The following is a 22,545-nucleotide window of genomic DNA, read 5'->3' on the forward strand; positions in this document are numbered from 1 at the left end:
AAATCAGTTTGACTGATTTAGGTGCTCCTAATGCTGGCTTAATTAAATCCTTTTTAATCTGACTTGATGAAGTCAGTGGGATGATTGAAATTGGCTGGATATGATATTATCTTTTCATCTATCCTTTAATAAAATCCTCAAAATTATTAGGTCCCTAAAATGATAAAGTTATAGTGATAACTAAGTCATAGCCTCCCATTAACTGAGTGATAATCAGTCCAATAGTTTAATAATCATTGGAGGCCCAAAGGCCTGGTGATTATTGACTAATGGAATTATCATTCATAATATGATAATTTGGTTTGAATCTTTCTGATGGTGGTCAGGTTGGCCAGCCAAAGTCGGGCCTGATCATTTATTGATCTGATTCACCAAATCAAGTCATGTTAATGGTTGGACCTAACCAGATCTTTTCAGTGGAGGCCAAAGCCTACTGATTAGGTTCTGGGGCAAAATCAATTACTAGAAGTTGTTTAGAGAAACAACTGGTTATGAACCTACCCATAGATGTACATGGATTGACCAACCAAAGTTGGGCTCGTATGTAGTCTGTGTGGATTCTAGTACCCACTAAGAAATTAAAGTAATTCTTCGAATTGGAGGTTGAGGCTACCAGTTCATAAAAATACTAGGAGAAACTTTAGATTAAAGTCCAAGTCTTTAGTATTAATAATTTATGTACTAATATAGGTCTGGTTTTCCTTTATGCAGCTATGGCCACTACCCTTTCACTTCGGTTATTATTAGATAATAACAAGCTCATGGGACCTAATTTCGATAGCTGGTATCGAAAATTAAAAATCGTTCTTGAGCATGAGCGGATCCTTTATGTAGTAACAGATCCGACACCTGAGGAGCTAGCCCTGAATGCTAGAGGGACGGTCCGAGATACTTACCAGAAGTGGCTCAACGACCGTACCACCATCCGGTGCATTATGCTGGCAGCAATGAATGATGAGTTCAGCCGCAGGTTCGAGAATGCCCAGCCACAGGAGATGCTTCAAATGTTGAACGACTCTTTTGGCATGCCTGACAACGTTGAAAGGCACAAAACTAGTTGTGCCATTTTTAATGCTCAGATGAGGGATGGAGCCTCAGTCACTGATCATGTACTGTACATGATTGAAATGATTGAGTGCCTAAGTAAACTGGATTTTCTCTTGCACAAGCAGCTCGATAAGGATGCGATCCTTAATTCTTTGCCCAAGTCTTTCCTTCCCTTTCTTACTCATTTTCGAATGACAAAGCCTGCAGTGAACTACCACGGCTTGTTGGGGTTGCTGTAGAACTTTGAGAAGGATCACCAGCTCCATAAGGAGTCGGTGAATGTTGTGGGAGGGTCTTCTTCTGGTCGTCGACCCTTTAAGAAAAAGAAGAAGAACAAAAAGAAGAAGAATAAGAAGGTGCAGCTGCATGCTGGGACGTCTGCACAGGGTCAGACCAAGAAACGCAAGCCCGACCAGAGCCAGACGGAGTGCTTCTTTTGCAAAAAGTAGGGGTACTGAAAAAGAAACTGTCCTCTATATATTGCCTCATTGGACCTGAACAGGCCAAAGAAGAAGCAAGGTACTTATATGCCTGGGTATTGGATACCGGAAGCCCTTATCATATTTGTAATTCGATGCAGGGTCTGCAGGTCAGTAGGAGATTTGATGAAGGCGAGAGGTTCCTGAATGTTAGAGATGGAAGCAAAGTTTCAGTTCTAGCATTAGGAATCATGAACCTTGTAATCAATTCTCGAAATATAATTCTGAGTGAATGTCACTATTGTCCAAGCTTTTTATTAAATATTATTTCTGTAGGCCTTTTGGCCATGTACGGTTATCAATTTTTAATAAAAAAAAATATTTGTAATATCATTTTGAATGGTGTTACAATATTTGTTGGACAACTTAATAATGAAATTTACTTTCTATCACAACCTATTAATATGGTTCAAACCTCTGGTAAACGCCCTAGAATAGATAATATGTCAGAAGTCTACCTTTAGCACTGTAGGCTAGGTCATATCAATAAGAACAGGATAAACAGGTTGGCTCAAGAAGGAATTCTTGAAGTAGGTGATTGTGAATCACTTCCAACCTGTGAGTCCTGTCTTCTTGGTAAAATGATCAAGTCACCTTTTATTGGAAAAAATGAGCGAGCCAGTGAACTCTTGGGTCTGGTACATTTTAATATATGTGGACCCATGAGCTCAAGTGCAAGAGGTGAATATATCTACTTCATAACCTTCACAGACGACCTATCGAGGTATGGGTATGTCTATTTAATAAAGCATAAGTCGGAGTCATTTGAAATGTTTAAACTATTCCAAAATGAGGTAGAAAAATAAATTGGAAAGTGTTTTAAAACTCTTCGATCTGATCGAGGAGGTGAATACCTTTTGTTGATGCAAAAATCCATCTACATCGGAGAAGCTGGAGTCGAGGGAGTTGCGGTCACCGTCGGAACCTGCAAAAGAAGTCTAAACCGGAGTTGGGGTTGCTCCGGCAAGACCCTCCGACGCTCAAGTCAGTTCTCTGCCTCAACAAGAATGGAGTGCTTGAACAAAAATTTTAGCAGAGTTTTGGGATAGAAATTAGAGCTTAGAGAGTAACGTATCTGGGCCCTCCCTTTTTATAGGCGGAGGGAGCAATGGATTGATAGCGACGTTGGTAACCGCCTAGTAGTGGGTCGCTCGGGGTCAGGAGGAATTTATTATGAAGAGTAATGGGGTGGAGTCGTGGCCATCACCGTGACCTGCCACATGGAGTCTGTTGCGGGGAGTAGAGCGGTGTTCGTTGTCATGACTCGCCAGAGAGTGGTGGAGCCGCGCAGTATCCATCGCAGGAAGTGGAGCAGAATCGTGGCCATTACTGCGGCCTGCCGCGTGGGGCCTGTTATATGGAGTGATGGAGCCGCACAGAATCCATCGCAGGAGGTGGAGCAGAGTCATGGCTATTATTATGGCCTGTCAAGGAGTCCAGGCCTGTCGATCGAAGTTCGGTTGAAGCGCCTGGCGAAGAGAGGTGGCTATCCATCTGAGAGGAGCTCGGATGCTGTTGGTGGGCTGTCTACCGTTGGGTGCCTTGAGCGTTAGTACTATAGGCAGGGACCATTTGCTGTAGGAGCCCAGTCAGAGGCTTTCTGTAGATGAAGTCTGACTCCTGTAGGAGTCCGGACGAAGTCTTCCTGCAGTCGGAGTCGGGGATGAAGTCTGGCTCCCGTAGGAGTCCGGACGAAGTCTGCCTACAATTGGAGTCGGAGATGAAGTCCGGCTCCTGTAGGAGCCCGGACGAAGTCTGCCTGCAATTGGAGTCGGAGATGAAGTCCGACTCCCGTAGGAGTCTGGACGAAGTCTGCCTGCAATTGGAGTCGGGGACAAAGTCCGGCTCCCATAGGAGTCCGGACGAAGTCTGCCTGCAATTGGAGTCGGGGATGAAGTCTGGCTCCCGTAGGAGTCCGGACGAAGTCTGCCTACAATTGGAGTCGGGGATGAAGTCCGGCTCCCATAGAAGTCCGGACGAAGTCTGCCTGCAATTGGAGTCGGGGACGAAGTCCGGCTTCCGTAGGAGTCTGGACGAAGTCTACCTGCAATTGAAGTCGGGGATGAAGTCCGGCTCCCATAGGAGTCCGGACGAAGTCTACCTGCAATTGAAGTCAGGGATGAAGTCTGGCTCTCGTAGGAGTCCGGACGAAGTCTACCTGCAATTGGGGTCGGGGATGAAGTCCGGCTCCCATAGGAGTCCGGACGAAGTCTATCTGCATTTGGAGTCGGAGATGAAGTCCGGCTCCCGTGGGAGTCCGAACGAAGCCTGCCTGCAATTGGAGTCGGGGACGAAGTCCGGCTCCCGTAGGAGTCCAGACGAAGTCTTCCTGTAGTCGAGGTCGGGGACGAAGTCCGACTCCCGAAGGCTTCCTACAGCCAGAGTCGGGGATGAAGTCCGGCTCTCGTAGGAGTCCGGATGAAGTCTTCCTATAGTCGAGGTCAGGGACAAAGTCCAGCTCCCGTAGGAGTCCGGACGAAGTCTTCCTACAGTCGGAGTCGGAGATGAAGTCCGACTCTCGTAGGAGTCCAGACGAAGTCTTCCTGTAGTCGAGGTCGGGGATGAAGTCCGGCTCCCGAAGGCTTCCTACAGCCGGAGTCGGGTATGAAGTCCGACTCCCATAGGAGTCCGAGCAAAGTCTTCCTGTAGTCAAGGTCGGGGATGAAGTTTGGCTCCCGTAGGAGTTCGGACGAAGTCCGACTCCCGTAGGAGTCCGGACGAAGTCTTCTTGCAGTCGGAGTCAGGGATGAAGTCTGGCTCCCGTAGGAGTCCGGACGAAGTCTTTCTGCAGTCGGAGTCGGGGATGAAGTCTGGCTCCCGTAGGAGTCCGGACGAAGTCTTCCTGTAGTCAGAGTCGGGGACGAAGTCCGGCTCCTGTAGGAGTCCGTCCGTCGTGAAGAATCTGATCGACGCTGGAGGGGGTTTATCCATCGATAGAACTTGAGAATGCTGCTGAGGCTCGATCGCCGGAGAGATGTCGCCGAAGGTCGGACGTCAGTAGAATCCCTGAGTGGTCACTCCTGACACGAATTTTGACTGGAGGAGATTTTATATCCAACACCAGTCCCCTTACTTTCGAGTTCGAGTTTCGAGCGAAGAAAGTACAGAAAAATTTTCACAGCCGAAGTTGTTTCCTTGAATTCTGCACACGACCGCCCTCGAAAATCTTGGCATTCAATGCATGCGTGCTGGAGTCTTTTTCTGATTAGGGCGATCCGAAGAGTCCTTTTGGAATTCTCCCCGGAGTGTAGTCCTAAGCGCTGCACCATAATGGTCTCGCTAGCAGCTGGCCCTACGTTATGGTGGGTGGGATACGTGGTGGGCGCTGGTGGACTTTAGGATATCCGCCACCATAACTGCGCCAGGCCCCGTCGCTTATTTAAGCCCCCCTCACTCCCTCCAGCGGGTTCACTTCGCCTGAGAGTCGACACCTTTCTTCTGTCTGAGAGTTTAGTCACTCCATCGGCGTCCTTTTTGACTCCAAGCGCTCTTCGCACCAGTCTTCACCATCTCCGCCGGCACCCCGCCGCCTTCAGCCTTCCAAGCCCCTTCGAGGGGTTCTCCCGCCAGGGCTTCTGCCCCAGAGGCCAACCTTGAGAGGATGCCATGGATCAAGAGGAGTAGGAGGGGGGAAACAGCGGCCTGTGAATTTTTCGACCGTCGGACTATCACTGAGGGTTCCCACCGCCTCAAAGGGGGCTCGAGAGAGAATTCCTTCAACAACAGGGATTTAATAACGGAAGCAACCGGTGAGCGCGTTCCGTGCGAGAATTTTGGAGTAGTTGAATGGGGTGACACCGATCAAGGGGGCAGAGTTGTCGTCATAAGCTGTGGCAGGATTTTTGACGTCGTCGAGGCCGAGGGACCAGAAGCGGTCGGTGCTGACGGTGGGGCAGTAGAACCTGTTGCGGGGATGATGGAAGTAGCGCATGCCAACCTTGCCGAAGTACCTAGGATGGTGGTTGTCGTGGAGCACACGGTGGTGGCGCATGCCTCCGGTGCCATCGCAGCCTTTGGGGTACTTTTGGTTCTTCCCGATGTAGGCCATCATCGCTGCTGCCGTCGCCGTCACTGCCCCATGAATTCTATCCCCCCCTTTTCCCCCTAGGGCTGGGGTTTCGACGATGGAGCGGAATGAGGCGGGGGGCGAGAGCTGAGGGATTTATCACACGTACTGAAAAATGCTGTCGAGAAGGACAGAACCAGAAGAAGAAGTCGAAAGCTTGAAGTGGTCTCCAACGTGTTCCTTTTGAGTCTTGTAACAATGTTCTTTTCCCTCGGCTCCCAGGGCCTTGTAACGTACACCTTGCTAATCAAGAATGAGAAGGAGATTTTGTTACTTCGTCCGCACTTTGCATCGAATTACCGCCTGCCGAACTTCTTTCATTCACCATTGTTATTGTTGTATTCCCTTCTTTTTTTTTTCCTTTCTTTTTTTTTTTTTTTGACGTCGTCCGGAGGTTACTGGTCGTTGCCGCGTCGGCTCGCTTTTTCAGTCATCCTTCTTCTTCAGCCTTGATGGCTCTGCAATGCATATTTAATAAATAACATGAGAAGGGAATTTTTCGCTACCTCTTTTACTCATGTGTTGAATTATCGCTTGCCGAGCTTCTTTCGGCTTTTGCCTTGCTCAAAATTGATGCTGTTCGGAGGTACCCGATTGCCGTCGCATTGGCCCATCCTTTCGTCCATGGCCGTAAATTTGTCCGGGGCCACTCGAGTTTGACGCCCCCTTTCAGAGTTCGAGCTCGGAGGTCCGAGCTTCTCATCACCCTGAGGAAGTCATCTTATCTTGGGCCTGTGTTGAGAGCTTTCTTGAAGGTCGGAAATTTTGATAAGAACCCCAATCCTTGCTGGGACGAGGTTTCCTGCATCTTTGATGCTGTTTGTTTTTCATTCATCGCTGATGCAGTCCGTCGCTTTCCTTTTTAACTCCCCTCCCCTTTCTCCTTTTTCTTTTTCGAGTGAGGGTTTTCCCTCTGCTCTTGGTGGGGTCGCGGGAGCGTGAAGGGGCCGCTGAGAAGGTCCCCTTTTTCTGATCTGATCTTGGATGATCGGACCTTAGTCGGCGCCAGGGCGATGTTCTTCCCTTACTTCTGATGTAATCGATCCTAGTTTGTATTAGGATGAGGTTCTTCCCCCGCTCCTAATAGGACTGTGGAGGCACGTATGGGCGTTGCGGGGCCTCTCCCCCCATCCGATCTCAGAGTAATCGGGCCTTCGACTTTGCTCATGTTAGGATGAGGTTCTCCTCCTATCCCTAACATGGATGTGGGGGTGCATATGGGCGCTGTAGGGCCTCTCCCCCCATTCGGTCTAAGGAGAACTGGGCTTTCAACTTTGCTCAAGTTAGGGCGAGGTTCTCCTCCTGTCCCTAACATGACTGTGGGGGCACATACGGGCGTTGTAGGGCCTCTCCCTCCATCCGATCTAGGGAGAACCGGGCCTTCAACTTTGCTCATGTTAGGGCGAGGTTCTCCTCCTGTCCCTAACATGGCTGTGGGGGCGCGTATGGGCGCTGTAGGGCCTCTCCCCCCATCCGGTCTAAGGAGAACTGGGCCTTCGACTTTGCTCAAGTTAGGGCGAGGTTCTCCTCCTGTCCCTAACATGGCTGTGGGGGCACATACGGGCGTTGTAGGGCCTCTCCCCTCATCCGGTCTAGGGAGAACTGTGCCTTCGACTTTGCTCAAGTTAGGGTGAGGTTCTCCTCCTGTCCCTAACATGGCTGTGGGGGCACATATGGGCGTTGCAGGGCCTCTCCCCCCATCCGGTCTAGGTAGAATCGGGCCTTCGACTTTGCTTAAGTTAGGGCGAGGTCCTCCTCCAACTCCCGACGCGGTTTATTTTGACTGTCCTGTCGATATAGGCTCGCGCCAAAAGAAAAGACATGTGGATATAAAACTTTTATTTAAAATAAAGTTATCGGTAATACATTCATAAGTTTTCAGAGCTCCATGGTCGTGGGAGGTCTGCTCCTCCAAGCTCCTTGAGGTAATAAGTTTCGGACCGGACTACTTCTTTGACTTCATATGGGCCTTCCCAATTTGGGGCGAGCTTCCCTCGATCCTGAGGTTGCGAGATGGCGGCTCATCGAAGCACTAGATCTCCTGCTCTAAAGACTTTATTTCTGACCCAGGAGTTGTAATAGCGGGTGACTTTCTGTCTGTAGGCTGCCATCCGAACTTGAGCTACCTCCCGCTTTTCTTCCAGCAAGTCGAGGTTGGCTTTAAGACCTTGCGAATTGTGATGCTCGTTGAATGCCACGACTCGTGCCGACGGGAGCTTGAGCTCGATTGGGATAACAGCCTCCGTTCCAAAGGCTAGAGCGAAGGGGGTCTCCCCCGTGGGCAGTCCTTGGGTAGTTCGGTACGCCCACAACACATGATAAAGTTCATCTGCCCAAGTTCCCTTCGTCTTTTCGAGCCTTGTCTTGATCCCTTGCAGCAGAGTTCTGTTGGTCACTTCGGCTTCGCCGTTCGCCTGAGGATGGGCTATCGATATGAAGTTGTGGGAGATGTTTAGGTCTTCACAAAATTTGGTGAATCTTGCTCCCGCAAATTACCGCCCGTTATCAGTAATTAGGATTCTCGGCAGGCCGAACCTGCAAACGATTGACTTCCAGACGAAGTCTTGCACTTTAGCTTCTGTGATTTTCGCCAGCGGTTCGGCCTCGACCCACTTGGTGAAATAGTCAATCGCTACCAGGAGGAACTTCCTCCGCCCCGACGCCACGGGAAAGGGTCCAAGGATATCCATCCCCCATTGCGCAAACGGCCATGGGGCACTCAAGGGTGTAAGCTCGGTGGCGGGCTGTCTCTGGATGTTGGCATATCTCTGACATTGGTCGCACTTTCTGACGTATTCAATTGAGTCACGATGCATAGTCGGCCAGTAATATCTTTGGCGGAGCAACTTGTGGGACAAGGATCTAGCCCCCAGATGGCTTCCACAGATTCCTTCATGCACCTCCCACAAGGCATAGTCAGCTTTCGAAGGCCGGAGATATTTTGAAAGGGGCAAAGAGTATGATCTCTGGTACAACTTGTCCTCATAAAGGATGTATCGGGAGGCTTGATTTCTGAGCTTTCGAGCTTCTTTTGCATCATGAGGGAGAATTCCGTCTCTGAGATATGCTATCAGTGGGTCGATCCAATTGGGCTCGTGGTCAATTTCCATCACGAGCCACGATTCTTCCGTACTCGGGCACTTCAGAACTTCAAAGAGAACATCTTTGGGCAATTCAGTTGGAGCCAGCGTAGCCAGCTTGGAGAAAAGATCGGCCCTGGTATTTTCCATCTTTGGAATCTGCCTGATGTTGAAGCTACTGAAGGCGGGGACGAGCTCCTTTACCTTTTCAAGATACTTAGCCATGCTGTCCTCCCGTGCTTTGTAGTTTTCGATGACTTGTCCCACTACCAGTTGGGAGTCGCTGTGAACTTAGAGCCGGTCTACTCTCAACTCTTTGGCGATCTTCAATCCTGCGATCAGAGCTTCATATTCTGCTCTATTGTTTGTTGCGGGGAACTCGAAGCACAGAGCGTACTCCGCGACGATTCCCTCTGGACTGATCAAGATCAGACCCGCACCCGCGCCCGACATGTTGGAAGACCCGTCCACGTAGAGGGCCCAAAAGCAACCAGGGGGGTCTGCTTCTTCTTCGGGGGAGTTCGGTCGGGGCTCCAGGCCGTCAATTTCGTCTTGTTCAGATTCGGCCTCCTCTGGGATAGTGCACTCCACTATAAAATCTGTCAATATCTGGGCTTTCACTGCTGGTCTAGGTCGATAGTTGATGTCGAATTTTGTGAGTTCGATCGCCCATTTCGCCATCCTCCTGGAGGCATCCGCCCGATGCAGAATCGCTTTGATCGGTTGGTCGGTGAGCAACGTTATGGTGTGCCCTTGAAAGTAGGGTCAGAGCCTCTGGGCTGCAATCAACAGGGCGTAAGTTAGTTTCTCTAATTTAGTATACCTGGTTTCGACGTCTCTCAGCGTGCGACTGATGTAGTAGATCGGCCGTTGGATTTTTGCTTCTTCCTTGACGAGAACTGCTGCGAGAGCCGTAGGGGAGACCGCCAGGTATAAGAACAGCTCCTCTCCAGGCTCAGGCTTCACTAACAATGGAGGTGAGCCGAGGTAGCTCCTTAGTTCTTCGAACGCTTGTTAGCACTCAGTGGTCCAACAGAAGTCCTTCGGCCGCTTGAGGGTTTGGAAGAAGGGTAAGAACCGTTCGGCCGACCTTGCAACGAAGCAATTCAGGGCTGCTACCCTCCCTGTAAGGCGCTGAACCTCTTTTATCGACTTCGGAGTGGCCATCTCCTGGATGGTGTGAATTTTCTCTGGATTGGCTTCAATTCTGCGCCCCGATACCATGAAGCCCAGGAACTTCTCCGAGGTCACTCCGAAAGCATATTTAGTCGGGTTCAGCTTCATCTTATATTTTCAGAGGGCATCGAAGGTCTCCTCAAGGTCGGTGACGTGGTTCATGGAAGATTTGCTTTTCACAAGCATGTCGTCCATGTAGACCTCCATATTGCGGCCGATCTGCTCCTTGAAGATTTTGTTCACCAGCCGTTGGTAGGTTGCACCTGCATTTTTGAGGCCGAAAGGCATGACCCTGTAACAGTAAAGGCCACGGTTAGTAATGAAAGCAGTCTTTTCTTCGTCTTCCAGTGCCATCCTGATTTGATTATAGTCGGAGAATGCATCCATAAAGGTGAGAAGCTCATGGCCCGAGATTGCATCCACCAGTTGATCAATTCTGGGCAGAGGGTAGCTATCCTTCGGGCAGACTTTATTCAGCTTTTTGAAGTCTATACACATCCTCCATTTGCCGTTTGCCTTTTTGACTAGGATGACGTTGGAAATCCAGTCAGGATAATTGACTTCTCTAATGAATCTGGCTTTCAGGAGTTTGTCCACTTCTTCGGCTATCGCTTTCTGCCTCTCCAATGCATGACCTCGGATCGATGGCCAGACGGTGCTCCATGACCTCCATGTCAATCCCCGACATGTCTGCTGGAACCCAAGCGAAGGCATCCACATTCTTTCATAGAAAATTGATGAGTTGCGTCCACACCTCTTCCCCTAGGTTGGAGCCGATCTTCACCATATGCTCCGCATTCCCGTCGTTCAAAGGGATCGAAACCAGATCTTCGATTGGGCTGCCCCTCTCCTCAGCGAGGTCATCGCGGGCATCCAGCCCATCAACTGGACAGAGGTCGGATTGGTCACTTCTTTGCAAGGCTATGTTGTAGCAGTGTCTGGCCAGGGCTTGGTCTCCCCTGACTTCTCCAACCCCCTGGTTGGTAGAGAATTTCAATTTCAAATGGTAGGTTGACACGATGGCCCGGAGAGCGTTGAGGCCAGATCGGTCGAGGATTGAGTTGTAGGCTGACGGCGCCTTCACCACCAGAAAATTCACCAGAGCCCTGGATTGTCTTGGATATCGACCCACAGCTACAGTCAAAGTTATTACTCCCTCCACCGAGACGGCATCACCGGTAAACCCTACCAGAGGGGAGCTAATCGGCCCCAAATGGCCGTCAAAGATGGACATTCTCGAGAAGGCATCGTAGAACAAAATATCGGCCGAACTTCCATTGTCAACGAGAATGCGGCGGATATCATAATTAGCTATATTCAAGGAAACCACAACTGCATCGTTATGAGGAAATTGAACTCCCTGAGCATCTTCTTCAGTGAAAGTTATGGATTCCTCAATCTTTTGCCGCTTGAGAGGTCCGACCAATATGCCGGTCGCTCCCCATCGGGATTCTTCCGAGATGGTGTTGGCGAAATCCGTCGGAGGTCGATTGCCTGACCGCTCCATGCCGGTGGCTGTTGTCGGAGGAGGAGGAGCCTGGGAAACTGAAGGCGAGGCCAGAGCCTGAGATCTGGTCGTGGAGGCTGTGGATTACCGTGCGGATGCTTTGCGGGGAGGCATCGGGCGAAGATCTAGTGGGGGAAGGAGGAGAGGACGTCAAAAAAAATAACCGGAGGTGGTCCCGTTGAGCGCTCCTTTAAGAATAAGGGTACTACGAAGACACAGGCCCTTCCTCTAGCGCCAATCCTGTTGGTGCAAAAATTCACCTGCGTCGGAGAAGCTGGAGTCGAGGGAGTCACGGTCGCCGTCGGGACCTGCAAAAGAAGTCTAAATCGGAGTTGGGGTTGCTCCGGCAAGACCCTCCGACTTTCAAGTCAGTTCTCTGCCTCAACAAGAATGGAGTGCTCGAACGGAAATTTTAACAAAATTTTGGGATAGAATTTAGAGCTTAGAGAGTAACGTATCTAGGGCCCCCCCTTTTTATAGGCAGAAGGAGCAACGAATTGATAGCGACGTTGTTAACCGCCTAGTAGTGGGCCACTCGGAGCCAGGAGGAATTTATTATGAAGAGTAATGGGGTGGAGTCGTGGCCATCACCGTGACCTGCCACGTGGAGTCTGTTGCGGGGAGTGGAACGGCGTCCATTGTCATGACTCGCCAGGGAGTGGTGGAGCCGTGCAGTATCCGTCGTAGGAAGTGGAGTAGAATCGTGGCCATTACTGCGGCCTGCCGTGTGGGGCCTGTTATAGGGAGTGATGGAGCCACGCAGAATCCATCGCAGGAGGTGGAGCAGAGTCGTGGCTGTTATTGTGGCCTGTCAAGAAGTCCAGGCCTGTCGATCGAAGTTCGGTTGAAGCGTCTGGCGAAGAGAGGTGGCTATCCATCTAAAAGGAGCTCGGATGCTGCTGGCGGGCTATCTACCGTTGGGTGCCTTGAGTGTTAGTACTATAGGCGGAGGCCATTTGCTGTAGGAGCCCAATCAGAGGCTTTCTGTAGATGAAGTCCGGCTCCCGTAGGAGTCCGGATGAAGTCTTCCTGCAGTCGGAGTCGGGGATGAAGTCCGGCTCTCGTAGGAGTCCAGACGAAGTCTGCCTGCAATTGGAGTCGGGGATGAAGTCCGGCTCCCGTAGGAGCCCAGATGAAGTCTACCTGCAATTGGAGTCGGGGACGAAGTCCGACTCCCATAGGAGTCCGGATGAAGTCTGCCTGCAATTGGAGTCGGGGACGAAGTTCGGCTCCCGTAGGAGTCCGGACGAAGTCTGCCTGCAATTGGAGTCGGGGATGAAGTTTGGCTCCCGTAGGAGTCCAGATAAATTCTACCTGCAATTGAAGTCGGGGACAAAGTCCGGCTCCCATAGGAGTCCGGATGAAGTCTACCTGCAATTGAAGTCGGAGACGAAGTCCGGCTCCCGTAGGAGTCCGAACGAAGTCTACCTGCAATTGGGGTCGGGGATGAAGTCCGGCTCCCGTAGGAGTCCGGACGAAGTCTATCTGCAATTGGAGTCGGGGATGAAGTCCGGCTCCTATGGGAGTCCGAACGAAGCCTACCTGCAATTGAAGTCGGGGATGAAGTCCGGCTCCCGTAGGAGTCCAGACGAAGTCTTCCTGTAGTCGAGATCGGGGATGAAGTCCGGCTCCCGAAGGCTTCCTGCAGTCGGAGTCGGGGATGAAGTCCGGCTCCCATAGGAGTCCAGACGAAGTCTTCCTATAGTCAAGGTCGGGGATGAAGTCCGGCTCCCGTAGGAGTCCGGACGAAGTCTTCCTGCAGTCAGAGTCGGGGATGAAATCCGGCTCCCGTAGGAGTCCAAACGAAGTCTTCCTGTAGTCGAGGTCGGGGACGAAGTCCGACTCCCGAAGGCTTCCTGCAGTTGGAGTCGGGGATGAAGTCCGACTCCCGTAGGAGTCCGGACGAAGTCTTTCTGTAGTCGAGGTCGGGGATGAAGTCCGACTCCCGTAGGAGTCCGGACAAAGTCTGGCTCTCGTAGGAGTCCGGACAAAGTCTTCCTGCAGTCGGAGTCGGGGATGAAGTCCGGCTCCCATAGGAGTCCGGATGAAGTCTTCCTGCAGTCAGAGTCGGGGATGAATTCCGGCTCCCATAGGAGTCCGGACGAAGTCTTTCTATAGTCAGAGTCGGGGATGAAGTCCGGCTCTTGTAGGAGTCCGTCCGTCATGAAGAATCTGGTCAACGCTGGAGGAGATTTATCCATCGGCAGAACTTGGGAATGCTGCTGAGGCTCGATCGTCGGAGAGATGTCGTCGAAGGTCAGACGCCGGTAGAATCCCTGAGTGGTCACTCCTGACACAAACTTCGACTGGGGGGGATTTTATACCCAACACCTTTCAATTGAGTTTCTGACATATCTTGGAGAGAATGGGATTCTCTCTCAATGGACTCCTCCTGAAATACCACAGCATAATGGTGTATCTGAAAGGAGGAATCTGATCTTGTTGGATATGGTTCGATCCATGATGGAGTTTGCTGGTCTACCAATCTTCCTCTAGGGATACACGCTCGAATCGGCTTGTTACCTTCTAAATAGAGTTTCGAGTAAGTCTGTAACCAAAATGCCATATGAGATATGGATAGGACGTAAGCCAGTACTCTCGCACCTTAGGGTTTGGCGGTGTCGGGCTTATGTTAAACATTTAATTATGGACAAGCTAGGACCTTGGTCTGATAAGTGTAATTTTATAGGATACTCAAAAGAGACCAAAGGGTATTATTTCTACCTGGCTGATGAGCAAAAGGTGTTTGTCAGCCTTAAGACAATCTTTTTGAAAAAAGAGTTCCTTGGTGAAGGGACTGTTGCCTCTAAGGTCGAACTTGACGAAGTTCGACAGGTGAAAAAATCGACACAAGTTGTTGAACCTGAACCGGATTTGATTAGATCAGATCCGGAGCCCATTGTTCAAGCACCCTTAAGGCGATCTGGTAGAGTACCACATCAACCGAACAGATACTATGGTTTCTTGGTCCGGGACGATGATCCTATCGAACTTGATAAAAATGATGAGGATTCGATCACCTACATGGATGCAATGTAGAGATCTGACTCTGAGAAATGGCTAGAGGCCATGAAATCTGAAATGGAGTCCATGAAGGTCAACGATGTATGGACATTGGTTGACCCACCCGAAGGAGTAAAATCCATAGGGTGTAAGTGGGTCTTCAAGAGGAAGAGGGGCGCAGACGGAAAGGTGGAAACCTATAAAGCCCGTCTGATTGCCAAGGGATATCATCAATATTATGGTATAGACTATGATGAGATGTTTTCTCCTGTGGCAATGCTCAAATCCATTCGGATTATGCTTGTGATAGCTGCCCATCTGGACTATGAAATCTGGCAGATGGATGTGAAGATAGTTTTCCTAAATGGAGAGCTGGATGAAGAGGTGTATATGATACAATCTGAAGGATTCACATCCACTGATGAGTCTAAGGTGTGCAGACTACAGAGATCCATTTATGAACTTAAGCAGGCATCCCAGAGTTGGAACATACGTTTTGATAGGACGATCAAGACGTATGGCTTCATTAAGAACGGAGAAGAGCCCTGCATTTATAAGTGGGCTAATGGTCTAGTAGTGGTATTTCTTGTATTGTATGTGGATGATATTCTCTTAATCGGGAATGATGTCCCTGCATTACAGGGAATAAAGATTTGGCTGTCATCACAGTTCTCCATGAAGGATTTGGGAGAAGCTTCCTACATCCTAGGGATGAGGATCTATAGGGATAGATCTAAAAAGTTGCTTGATTTATCCCAGTTTACGTACATAGATACTATGCTGAAGAGGTTCAGCATGAAGAATTCCAAGAAAGGCTATCTACCGATAGGTCATGGAATTTCTCTCTCGAAGAGAGATTGTCCGACAACACCTCAAGAGAGAGAGAGCGTATGGATAGGATTCTATATGTTTCGACAGTGGGATCTATCATGTACGCCATGACATGTACATGACCAGATGTGGCATACTCATTAGGGGTAGTGAGTAGATACCAATCTGATCTAGAGGAGAATCACTGGAAGATTGTTAAAACCATCCTGAAGTATTTAAGAAATACGAAGGATCAGTGGCTTGTTTATGGTGAATCGGACTTGAGACTTATAGGGTTTACAGACTCTAGTTTCTAGTCTGATCACGATGACAGCAAAAGTGTGTCGGGATTTATTTTTATCCTTAATGGTGGGGCTATCTGCTGGAAGAGTTCCAAGCAACATACAGTGGCTGATTCAGTTTGCGAGACGGAGTATGTCGCTGCATCAGATACTGCCAAAGAAGCAGTGTGGCTGAGGAAATTCATCATCGAGCTCGGAGTAGCACCCTCCTTTGTTGGTCCAGTTTTGCTCTACTGTGACAGCTCTGGAGCCATTGCTCAGGCGAAGGAACCCAAGGCACACCAGCGGACGAAGCATATTCTGCGCCGCTACCATCTCATCCAGAAAATTTTGGATCGAGGTGACGTTGACCTTCAGAAGATTGACGAAAAGGAGAACCTGGCCGACCCATTCACTAAAGCCATTGCGGTGAAGGAGTTCGACGACTACAAGTCGAAGATGGGTATTAGATACTGCACCGATTGGCTTTAGGCCAAGTGAAAGATTGTTGGGAATAGTGTCTCAAAGCCAATCGTCAGCTTGTTGACGGTTGTGCTCATTTTTTGTATATGTACATGAATTATGAATTAATAAAAATTATTTTGGTATTTTTCATCACAAAATGTTTCATCTTCTAATGAACTCCTATGTTATGGTGAAGTCCTTAGGATTATTTAGACTCGATAAAGGAGGATTTGTCATTGAGTCCTTAAATCTGTTCGCGACCAAATGATATATTGTTACCAAGGATGACAACATTTATCAAGCATAGGTCATTGTGTGCCATATAGGTTGGTTGTCCTCTTAACCAATGAGTGTGGAGACACTGGTATGGCATACAGGTGAGATATAAGGGTACATCTGCACTGAATGTGACCGACTCCGGAGCTATTTTTGCTATCAAGATTTGCTCCAATGGAATATGGGTATAAATATTTCTCTGACCTGAGACCGCCACAGTGACTTGCAAGCAACTCACTGCACTTAGGCACTGGACTACCTAAATTTCTAATTCAGTGACGAAAGGTTGTTGGGTGTAGTCAAGTACTTGACTTGTCGGTGCGTGTGTCAAGATGGGATTGACCACTTCAGTTTAGGAGCTGTGTACAGTCGTATTTCAATTTAGCAAAACTTTGGCCAGGGTAGTCCTTGTGAGGAGTCACAGGACTGTTTGAGTTGAGCACGATTTGGATGATCTAATCAGGGTTGACAGTTTAACCTTGAGTCATCCTAAACACAGAGATCAAAAGGATGAATTATACAATAACCATATTCACGTAGGTTCTGAGTGTTGCGATTGCGACTATTCGACCTATCCGATCATCGGGTACCATTGCTAAATGGTCACTTCGATTAGTACAGAAATTGATTCCTGTGCTACCGGCTTAGGTTCGAACCTGCGAGGTCACATACATTAGAGGTTTCTATCTGATCTGATGGCTGATGAAGAGTCCTAATGCTCGTGGACTATGAGTCCTACGTGTCTGGAACTCTGTGATTGAGAATCAGGATTCTCTGATCACGATTCCCATACATTTTGGATACCGGGGTCAAGAGTCCCACTGGTTTGGGACTCTTCGATCAGGGTTACATATCGATGAATTCTGATGCCTGATTACCCATCAGATTTGGACTCAATATTTATGAGAGATTTAATTAGTGATTTGATCACTAATTAACTCAATTTGATTGAGTAATTATTTTTGGATCAAGTCCAATTGAATTGGATTCAGTTGGGTTTGACCCGATTAGGTTAAGAGTTGACCTAATTGTCGAGATGGTTTGGTCCCTGATTTGATCCGGGGTTGGGCTTAATCAATTCTTGATTTGATTAAGATTTTATTAAGCCTAATTAAGCCTAATTTAGTTGAGTTTAAATTAGTGTAATTGGGCCTAACTTATTTGGTTCAATTAGGTTGGTTTAAATAATGAAACCACCTTGACCCATTCTCCCTGCGCCACCTCACTTCCACTGCGCCCATTTGAATTCATGAGAAAAAAGTTCTCATGAATTTTTTCTCATGCAAAGCCCTCCTCACGTTCTACTTTAATGTGCCAAATGAGTAGATAAGGATGATTGGTTGGCCATTCAAATTCAAAACAAAGTTTGAATTTGAATGAGCAACCAATCTTAGCGCCTTGACCTTATCCTATTTTAATGTCCCATTTATTACACGAGAAAATATTTCTCATGAAATCACTCACATACAAATTAAGCCATGCCCTCCTCTTCTCATGTCCTTAGTGGATAGGAATAAATTGGTTTCCATTTGAATTCAAAATTTGATTTGAATTCAAATGTGCAATTACTCATCTTTATCCTCTCACATGGATAAGATGTTTGACATTGTTTTAAAAGGAGGAGAAGAGTGGGGCGTGTGCAAGAAAATTTTTGAGAGAAAATCTAGGCCTGAGGAATCCTTGTGTGCAAGGTGAAGGTCTATATTCTTCCGAGAGAAAAAGAAAGAAAAGAAAGAAAAAGTGTGCGTAGGGTTTTAGTGAGTTCTTCAGGGTTTCAGCCTGGAGTTCGGGAAGTGAGAAGGTAAGGTACGAGTGTCGTGAGCCCATCAAATTTTAGAGAGATCTTCAACATCCTCTTAAACACATCTGCTGATGATCCAGAGTATCCAAAAAATCGACAGACATCGATCGAAGGAGTTCGATCAGCATCGGCCGTCGAAAGGGCTCTATAACGAGCTAGCACTTGTGAGGAGTCGATGAGATCGAAAGCTTCATGTGGATGATCTGTAGAGATCAGATATACTGTGTAGCTACATCATGATGATCAGACTCTCCCGACGGTGATCAGATTACGGCGATCTACTATCCGCACAAAAGTATTGTGTTCTGAACACATTACAGTAAAGTGTTTACTGTTCAAATTCGAATTTCAAATTTAAATGCATGCATGCTCTATATCATATTTAGATCTTAGTGTAGGGTAAATTTTTATTAATTAATTAGATTAATTAATAATTTTTGCTATAAAATAGTAATTTTGAAAAAGTTTTAAAATTACCATTTTACCCCTGCACTGAATTACGCTTCAAAGATATCATTGTATATCTCACTATCAGATAGAATTAAATCTATGGGGTCATACAACAAAAAGATTAGGTCTAAAATAAGTAATTGAGCTTATGAAGTGTCAAATGGGTTTAGAAAAATTCATTAGGTTCATGATAACCTTGCTAGCGCATGGTTAGACCCAATTTTTCTTTTCATTGAGATTACTCATTTGATAAGATAATTCTAACTTAATTACCTACTAATAATCTACATGAATAAAATTTATGAGATTTCAATTGTTGGGTGTCTAAAGTTATGGATCACATAAATTAAGGATGCAAGTCTCTAATTAATTTTTTTGATAGTTATTCTTGGGTGCCACCTTGATTTGATCAAGTTGGTCATATCCATTGATTAGAGGGCTTTAGTTCTCTTATGGGGTGTCTCTTGGGTGTATTTTTGAATGTCTAATTATGAGTGCAAGGGCTTCAATTGTTGGCATCTAAAGGATCTCTTAAAGTAAGTTGGATAACTTAAGTTAATAAGAAATCCAATGCTAGTAGGACTTGTATTATGTGATTGAATAGGATTCAATCCTTGTGCCTATTTAAAAGGATCTCTCCTAAGATTCCTAGATCATCCAAACCAGCAATCCCACATGCCAAAAGAGAAGTCCCATGCCCTCTCTTCCTCTTCTTTCTCTTCCCTTGGGCATCCCACACCCCCTTTCTCTTGAGATGCGCATCCCAAGGAGTCCCATGTCTAAAGGCTATTGGGTGCCTCTTTCTTGCTGGTTTCTAATATCTGGTAGCATCACATAGTAAGAAGAGAAACTCTAGAGAAGAGGAGAATAAGAAGATCAAATAAAAAGATCAAGCGTTGATCGCGATCCAGGCTTCATTCAGATTCAGCAGGCTAAATTTTGAAGAATAAAAATTTAGATTAAAGATGACTGTTTCAGGTTGATTCTAAGTGGATACTTGTAGAGGCTAGATGCTTGTGCAGTTAAGAGAGAACCCCTTCTCTTCTAGATCCAGATTTGAAGAAAAGGATTGCGAAATAGATATGTGATTTGATCACAATCTGAATTTCAGTATATATCAATTTTAGCATATGAAATAGATCCATGTGATTTTATATTTTCATGCATATATAATTTAGATTAAAAATATTTTAATCTTATTTTCTATTGTGGTATTTAGAAAATAAAGTTTTGAAATACATATGCATGCACCAAACTTCGAATTCCAATGTGGTATCAGAGCCATGAGTTTTCATATGCTGAATTTTGATATACATATTTTGAAAAAAATTTTAAAATCAGATTTTTTCTTGATACATGAGATATATAGATGGATCTTTTAATTTGAAATTTGATTTTGAATTTAATTTTAGAACATATTATTGATATGTAATTGCATGCATAGATCTGAATTTTGATCTAGAAAGAGTTTTAGTTCATATTCATGTGATACATAGATGCATGCATAAAATCTAAAATTTTTATATGATATGAATTTTGATTTATATATGTGATATATGATTGTATATTTAGATCATAAATTTATTTTTAATCTGATCCATGATTAGTATATGAGATATATGATATCATGCTTAGATCTGAAATTTTATTTAGATCTGATTTTACATGCATATATATGATATATATTGATGTGTTAAAATCTAAAAATTATTTTTATATTTTAAAATTTATTTTTATGCAAAAAATTTAGATCTAAAATATGATTTTAAAATCTAAAATTTATATTTATGCATGAGGATTTTGATCATGAAAAAAATTATTAATTAGGTCATGTAATAGGATTACATTTAAGGTTTTTGATTTGAGTCATATGGATCTAATTCGATTAAGTAATTAATCAAACCAAGTCAAGTATTAATTAGGGTCAGATCAATTAAGTTAATGATCATATAATTATTGTTGATCAAATCGATTGAATCTCATATGTAGAATTGATTAACCTAAGGACCTAATTTGACTCATTGGTTTGAGTCTGATTCGCTTGAGCTAACCAATTATGATCAATCGACCTATTGGTGTCTAAGACAAGTTAATGAGATTTGGTTATTTAATTAGTTTCGTTAGTCAACTTAATTAATTTATTGATATTTTAAGAAAGCAATGGGGGGACTTTCATTGATCTCTAATTATCTGATCAATTTGAAAGATTGGATCTTAAATCATGTTGCTTAACGATTTGGTTTAGCCCATGCCAGTTAGATCGATCATATGATGACTGATTAGATGAGATCTAAATTCAAATCTCTCTACAAATATTAAGTCCATAGGTCTTCCATCATTGTAGATGTACGGGCGTGCTACCGACGTTGATTGTTCTCGACTGGTTACAGTGATTCAGTTGCATCGAAAATACGCAACCACTCTATTAGCAAAGAGTTGCTCCAGAATAAGGATGGGGTTGTGCCCAATTACTGTTAGATGAGGGATCCAATGATGGCCTTGTACCTACTTGTGAACGGTGGGTCGGGCTTAACTTCTTAGTGTGGGCAATAACTATTAGATGAGCCCACATGACTTAGAGATCAAGTCGTCGCAACATGCTTAGTGAAGTATCTGACCAAAGAGTTGCCTACGTATCGATGTACATATTACGAATAACTGTTAGGTGAGGTGCATATCATCGATGAGATGAAGCATCCATTAAGAATCCTTTATCATGTTAGGGTTTTCGTTTCCTTCCCGAGGAGTGGAGGGATCCGATAAATTAGTGAAAGTCATTGTTTACATCTTAAAGTCTCTAGAAATAAATATAAATATTAAGTATAAAAGTCTAAATCGAATCTCTACTCTCATAGTTAAAACATCATGTCAGCCTCAAATCCTCTAGCCTGCATCTTTGAAATCAATCATTTGATCGCTAATAATTTCAAAGATTGACTTAGAAATCTTAAGATTATTTTGACCTTAGAAAAGTTAAGTCATGTTCTTGATCAGAATCCTGTAGTACTACCAAACCATCTTACTGCTGAGCAAAGAGCTACTTTTGAGAAGTGGATAGATGAAGACTGTCGAATCAAGTGCTATGTGCTGGCGTCTATGTCAAACGAGTTACAAAGCCAGCACGAACATATGCCCACTGTCCAGACCATGATCACTCACCTAGAAGAGTTGTATGATGAGCAGAGCCATACTGCGTACTTCGAAATATCCAAGAGACTCTTTAATTTGAAGATGCACGAAGGGTAGTCTATCCATGAGCACTGTATGACAGTGATCAAGGATATTGAGGAGCTTGGAAAGCTCGGGCTAGAAATGCAAAAAGAATTACAGATGGATCTAATCCTTCAATCCCTTACCAGTTTATATAGTCAATTTATTATAAATTTTTATATGAACAAACTTGACTGCACTATTTCCGAACTCGTCAACATGTTGGTCACTACAAAAGGTACCTTGAAGAGTTTAAGGGGCACTGTTCTCGCTGTGGAGCAGATTTTTTTTTTAAGAAAAAGTCTATTGAAATTAAGAAGATTAAATCCGTAAAAAAGCAGAAGAAAGAGAGCAAGCCAAAGAAGAATGGTCCAAAAGTGACTGAGGCAAGGGGAAAGTATTTCCACTATCGTGCCGAAGGCCACTGAAGGAGGAACTATCCTAAATACTTGGAGAGCCTAAAGATCCAAATGGATGATAAGCCTTTTGAAGGTATGCTCATAATTGAATCCAACCTTATGATTTTTTTTACTTCTAGTTGGATATTAGACTCTAGCTCGAGTGCTCATATATGTACCTCAATGCAAGGTCTGATAGAAAGTAGGAGGTTAAGGGAAGATGACATGATTCTTTGGGTCGATAATGGAGCAAAGATTGCTGCAGAGACCATTGACACTTATCCTCTTCGATTACCGTCTGGTGTTAGATTAGATTTGAAAGACTGTTATTATATTCTTGTAGTTAGTCAGAATTTAATTTTCGTGCTTGTGCTAGCACAGGAAGGTTTTAAAATTTATTTCAATAAAAACTTTTGTTCTACTTATTTATGAAATAAATTGATTGCACGAGGTCTCTTAATTGATAGTCTTTATCACTTGCATGTTGATGCGAATA

The sequence above is a fragment of the Elaeis guineensis genome, chromosome 12, assembly GCF_000442705.2.
Source record: "Elaeis guineensis isolate ETL-2024a chromosome 12, EG11, whole genome shotgun sequence".
In the NCBI taxonomy this organism is placed as follows: domain Eukaryota; kingdom Viridiplantae; phylum Streptophyta; class Magnoliopsida; order Arecales; family Arecaceae; genus Elaeis; species Elaeis guineensis.